Source organism: Bos taurus, chromosome 27, assembly GCF_002263795.3.
Source record: "Bos taurus isolate L1 Dominette 01449 registration number 42190680 breed Hereford chromosome 27, ARS-UCD2.0, whole genome shotgun sequence".
NCBI lineage: Eukaryota > Metazoa > Chordata > Mammalia > Artiodactyla > Bovidae > Bos > Bos taurus.
Genome location: NC_037354.1, coordinates 9,951,259 through 9,957,141, shown reverse-complemented (window position 1 = coordinate 9,957,141; position 5,883 = coordinate 9,951,259). Strand labels below are relative to the sequence as shown.

The window sequence follows — 5,883 nt, the reverse complement described above, 5'->3', positions numbered from 1 at the left end:
GAAAGAGGAAATTCCCAGGTTGGTAGGTGCCCAAATGTTGCTGGTGATCAGTGGAGAAATAACTGCAGAAAGAATGAAGGGATGGAGCCAAAGCAAAAAGAACACCCAGCTTTGGATGTGACTGCTGATAGAAGCAAGGTCCGATGCTGTAAAGAGCAATATTGCATAGGAACCTGGAATGTCAGGTCCATGAATCAAGGCAAATTGACAGTGGTCAAACAGGAGATGGCAAGAGTGGATGTCAACATTCTAGGAATCAGAGAACTGAAATGGAGTAGAATGGGTGAATTTAACTCCAGATGACCATTATATCTACTACTGTGGCAGGAATCCCTTAGAAGAAATAGAGTAGCCATCATGGTCAACAAAAGAGTCCAAAATGCAGTACTTGGAAGCAGTCTCAAAAACGACAGAATGATCTCTATTCATTTCCAAGGCAAACCATTCAATATCAGAGTAATCCAAGCCTATGCCCCAACCAGTAAAAGAAGAAGCTGAAGTCGAATGGTTCTATGAAGACCTACAAGACCTTTTAGAACTAACACCCAAAAAAGATGTCTTTTTCATTATAGGGGACTGGAATGCAAAACTAGGTAGTCAAGAAACACCTGGAGTAACAGGCAAATTTAGCCTTGGAGTACAGAATGAAGCAGGGCAAAGGCTAATAGAGTTTTGCCAAGAGAATGCACTGGTCAAAGCAAACACTGTCTTTGATCAACTCAAGAGAAGACTCTACACATGGACATCACCAGATGGTCAACATCGAAATCAGATTGATTATATTCTTTGCAGCCAAAGATGGAGAAGCTCTATACAGTCAGCAAAAACAAGACCAGGAGCTGACTGTGGCTCAGACCATGAACTCCTTATTGCCAAATTCAGACTTAAACTGAAGAAAGTAAGGAAAACCACTAGACCATTCAGTTCAGTTCAGTTCTGTTCAGTCGCTCAGTCATGTCCGACTCTTCACGACCCCATGAATGGTAGCATGCCAGGCCTCCCTGTCCATCACCAACTCCCGGAGTTCACTCAAACTCACGTCCATCGAGTCGGTGATACCATCCAGCCATCTCATCCTCTGTCATCCCCTTCTCCTCCTGCCTCCAATCCCTCCCAGCATCAGAGTCTTTTCCAATAAATCAACTCTTCACATGAGGTGGCCAAAGTACTGGAGTTTCAGCTTTAGCATCAGTCCTTCCAAAGAAATCCCAGGGCTGATCTCCTTCAGAATGGACTGGTTGGATCTCCTTGCAGTCCAAGGGACTCTCAAGCATCTTCTCCAACACCACAGTCGAAAAGCATCAATTCTTCAGCGCTCAGCCTTATTCACAGTCTAATTCTCACATCCATGCATGACCACAGGAAAAACCATAGCCTTGACTAGATGGACCTTTGTTGGCAAAGTAATGTCTCTGCTTTTGAATATGCTATCTAGGTTGGACATAACTTTCCTTCCAGAGAGTAAGTGTCTTAATTTCATGGCTGCAATCACCATCTGCAGTGATTTTGGAGCCCCCAAAAATAAAGTCTGACACTGTTTCCACTGTTCCTCCATCTGTTTCTCATAAAGTGATGGGACCAGATGCCATGATCTTCATTTTCTGAATGTTGAGCTTTAAGCCAACTTTTTCACTCTCCACTTTCACTTTCATCAAGAGGCTTTTTAGTTCCTCTTCACTTTCTGCCATAAGGGTGGTGTCATCTGCATATCTGAGGTTATTGATATTTCTCCCGGCTATCTTGATTCCAGCTTGTGTTTCTTCCAGCCCAGCGTTTCTCATGATGTACTCTGCATATAAGTTAATAAGCAGGGTGACAATATACAGCCTTGACGTACTCCTTTTCCTATTTGGAACCAGTCTGTTGTTCCATGTCCAGTTCTAGCTGTTTCTTCCTGACCTGCATACAGATTTCTCAAGAGGCAGGTCAGGTGGTCTGGTATTCCCATCTCTTTCAGAATTTTCCACAGTTTATTGTGATCCACACAGTCAAAGGCTTTGGCATAGTCAATAAAGCAGAAATACATGTTTTTCTGGAACTCTCTTGCTTTTTCCATGATCCAGCAGATGTTGGTAATTTGATCTCTGGTTCTTCTGCCTTTTCTAAAACCAGCTTGAATGTCAGGAAGTTCACGGTTCACATGTTGCTGAATCCTGTCTTGGAGAATTTTGAGCATTACTTTACTAGCATGTGAGATGAGTGCAATTGTGCAATAGTTTGAGCATTCTTTTGCATTGCCTTTCTTTGGGATTGGAATGGAAACTGACCTTTTCCAGTCCTGTGACCACTGCTGAGTTTTCCAAATTTGCTGGTATATTGAGTGCAGCACTTTCACAGCAATATGTTTCAGGATTTGAAATAGCTCAACTGGAATTCCATCACCTCCACTAGCTTTGTTTGTAGTGATGCTTTTGAAGGCCCACTTGACTTCACATTCTAGGATGTTTGGCTCGAGGTGAGTGATCACACTATCGTGTGTGATCACACAAGATCTTTTTTGTACAGTTCTTCTATGTATTCTTGCCACCTCTTCTTAATATCTTCTGCTTCTGTTAGGTCCATTCCATTTCTGTCATTTATAGAGCTCGTCTTTGCATGAAATGTTTCCTTGGTATCTCTAATTTTCTTGAAGAGATCTCTAGTCTTTCCCATTCTGTTGTTTTCCTCTATTTCTTTGCATTGATCGCTGAGGAAGGCTTTCTTATCTCTTTTTGCTATTCTTTGGAACTCTGAATTCAGATGCTTATATCTTTCCTTTTCTCCTTTGCTTTTCGCTTCTCTTCTTTTCCAGTATGACTTAAATCAAATATTCTGTTACTCCACACAAAAGCTGTTTATCTCAGCAGTTAATACTACATATTTAATTGAACAATAGTATATTGATTGGAGAAGGTAATGGCACCCCACTCCAGTACCTTGCCTGGATAATCCCATGGACAGAGGAGCCTGGTAGGCTGCAGTCCATGGGGTTGCGAAGAGTCGGACACGGCTAAGTGACTTCACTTTCACTTTTCACTTTCATACATTGGAGAAGGAAATGGCAACCCACTCCAGTGTTCTTGCCTGGAGAATCCCAGGGATGGGGGAGCCTGGTGGGCTGCCGTCTATGGGGTCACACTGAGTCGGACACGACTGAAGCGACTTAGCAGCAGCATATTGATTCTTATTTATATTATAAAATAACTGTGTTTGTTTCTTTCTTCTCATTTGATCCACAAATATCAAGAATACCAGTTTAACATTTCCATCTAAGTAAATGTTCTTGCCAAGTTACCCTTATCTCTCTCTAACGGTTCTATTCTGAAGCTAAATTACTTAGGGGTTAGAGGTTCAAAATCATTGAAGATTCCTTTGGCTTCATTTTATCTTGCAATTTCACCAACAGTCTTTCACTGTTTGCCTTTTGTACTATCTTCTAAGTCCTAACAATTCATTAGGATCAATTAGGAATTTGAAAGAAGAAAAACTTGGAAGCCTGTTTTATCCCAGATTAAACCTGATGGCTCAGATGGTAAAGACTCTGCCTTCATTGCAGGTCAGGTTTCAGTCCCTGGGTGGGGAAGATCACCCGGAGAAGGGAATGGCAGCCCACTTCTGTAATCTTGCCTGGGAGATCCCATAAACAGAAGAGCCTGGCAGGTTACAGTCCATGGGGTCCTAAAGGGTTGGACATCACTGAGCACCTAACACAAACAAGGCCAATTAGTGTTTCTGGGAAAAGGGTCAGAGATTGCCTTGTTTTCAGAGTTTCAGAGATAAAGCTAATATTGAGTATGGTGAGATTCACTGTCCTATGCATGCTTTTCCTCTTCTTGTAGCACATTTTGTTTAATTGTGTCTCTTACGAAGAGATTTGAGATCTTATCATATTTTCTATTTTATTGTGGAGGCAAATTTGTTAAATTTGGAAGTACTAATTGCATCTGAGTTTTAAAAAAATTGCTTGGGATTTGGTTTTTATGTGTTTTTCACTTTTAATTTATCCTTTCATACTTTTAAGAATGAAATGCAATTCTAAACACAAGTAGGCACAATAATGATTTGGTGATCCTTTAAGTTCCTTTACTGGACCCCAGTGCCTGAGAATTTGCTCTAGTAGGTCTCAGACCTGTAACTTATCAAACAACTGATGAAGATGCCAATCAAATATGACCCACATTAGTGAAAGAGATGTAATATCCCTCACCTTGTTTAATCAGAACTCCAAACTTGCAGCACTTAGTTCTGAAAGAAGTCTCATAGGGGAGGAACTGCTGCCCAGAATGTTGCTCTGTCCAACTTTGCCATCCTTAATTCTGGCTCTCAGTTACCTTCACACTGTGAACACCACTCAGTAGCTCTCTGGATCCAGTTGTTTCTCTTAGAGAAGTTTAGAACATTGAAAAATCAACTTAATTTATTAAACATTTAAAAAGAACACAAAGGATATGCACACAGGAGACATAAAACTAGGAGAAGTGGTAACATGCTTTTCATCCCATGCTGTGACCTTTGTTCTCTCTGACCCAGCCCACACAGACTCTTAGGATTCCATCATGTGTTGGGTCACAGCCATTCCTAGGCTCTTCTAAATATCTTCATTTTGGGAGGCAATATTTCTAGCACAGTGGCCTTCATGGAAAATGTGCTGTGTAAGGAGTGAACTACCCCAGAGTAAATCCTCTGTCAACAACACTTCCTTCCTGTATCTTACTATTTTTAATAGGTTTTTCTGTTTATACTCTACATACTTCCAAAATTATGTGTTCAGCATTTTCTAGTTAAAATGGTATTACATTTGTGCTTTATAGAACTAAAATGCTCCTATTTTAACTGAAATTCATATGTGGTTTTCAGTTACAAAATAGGAAATATTTTCTCCAGTTCATTTCTCTAGTACATTCACTTTTTCTCTAGTCCATTATATTAAACATTATCAATGAATAGAGAGAGACTTATACCTTGGTTCTACCATTAAGAAGTGATTAGGTAGGTGCCAGGTATACAGTCATGAAAACTAAAGCAATTTTTCTTTTGATGCATTTAAAATTGAAATAAACCAATTACTATTAAACTACAAATTATGTAAGCCTGAAGTACAGGATTTTAGAAAAGAAATAAACTTTACGTTTGGCTAAGGACAGTTAGACAGTTCAGATGCTCAGTTGTGTCCAACTCTGCGACCCCATGGACTGCAGTACACCAGGCCTCCCTGTCCATCACCAGTCCCCGGAGTTCACTCAAACTCATGTCCATTGAGTCAGTGATGCCATCCAACCATCTCATCCTCTGTCGTCCCCTTCTCCTCCTGCTGTCAATCTTTCCCATCATCAGGGTCTTTTCTAGTGAGTCAGCTCTTCACATCAAGTGGCCAAAGTATTGGCGTTTCAGCATCAGTCCTTCCAATGAATATTCAGGACTTATTTCCTTTGGGATGGGCTGGTTGGATCTTCTTGCTGTCCAAGGGACTCTCAAGAGTCTTCTCCAACACCACAGTTCAAAAGCATCAAGAACTGATGGTTAAATACAGCATAGAAAAAACCTGGCTGAGGAAATGCTATTTAAAATATATCAGAGGATGCTCAGTTTGCCAGCACATATGCTAAAATTGGAATGATACAAAAAGGATTAGCATGGCCCCTGAATAAGAATAACACAAATCTGTGAAACCATTCCCCATTTTTGACATATGTACCCCAATGTTCATTGCAGTGCTATTTACAATAACAAGGACATGGAAACAACCTAGATATCCATAGACAGAGGAATGGATAAAGAAGTCATGGTATATATATATATCTATATATACATATACATGCAATGGAATATTACTCAATCATAAAAGAAACACATTTAATTCAGTTCTAGTGAGATGGATGAAACTCGAGCCTGTTACACAGAGTG

General features: G+C 40.3%; 1 non-coding gene across 1 annotated transcript; it reads left to right on the top strand.

The window, feature by feature from the left end:
• Positions 1-5,557: 5,557 nt before the first annotated feature.
• Positions 5,558-5,663, top strand: LOC112444665 (U6 spliceosomal RNA). Its single transcript, XR_003033034.1, has one exon. It is a non-coding gene; the product is annotated as a U6 spliceosomal RNA (small nuclear RNA).
• Positions 5,664-5,883: the final 220 nt, after the last annotated feature.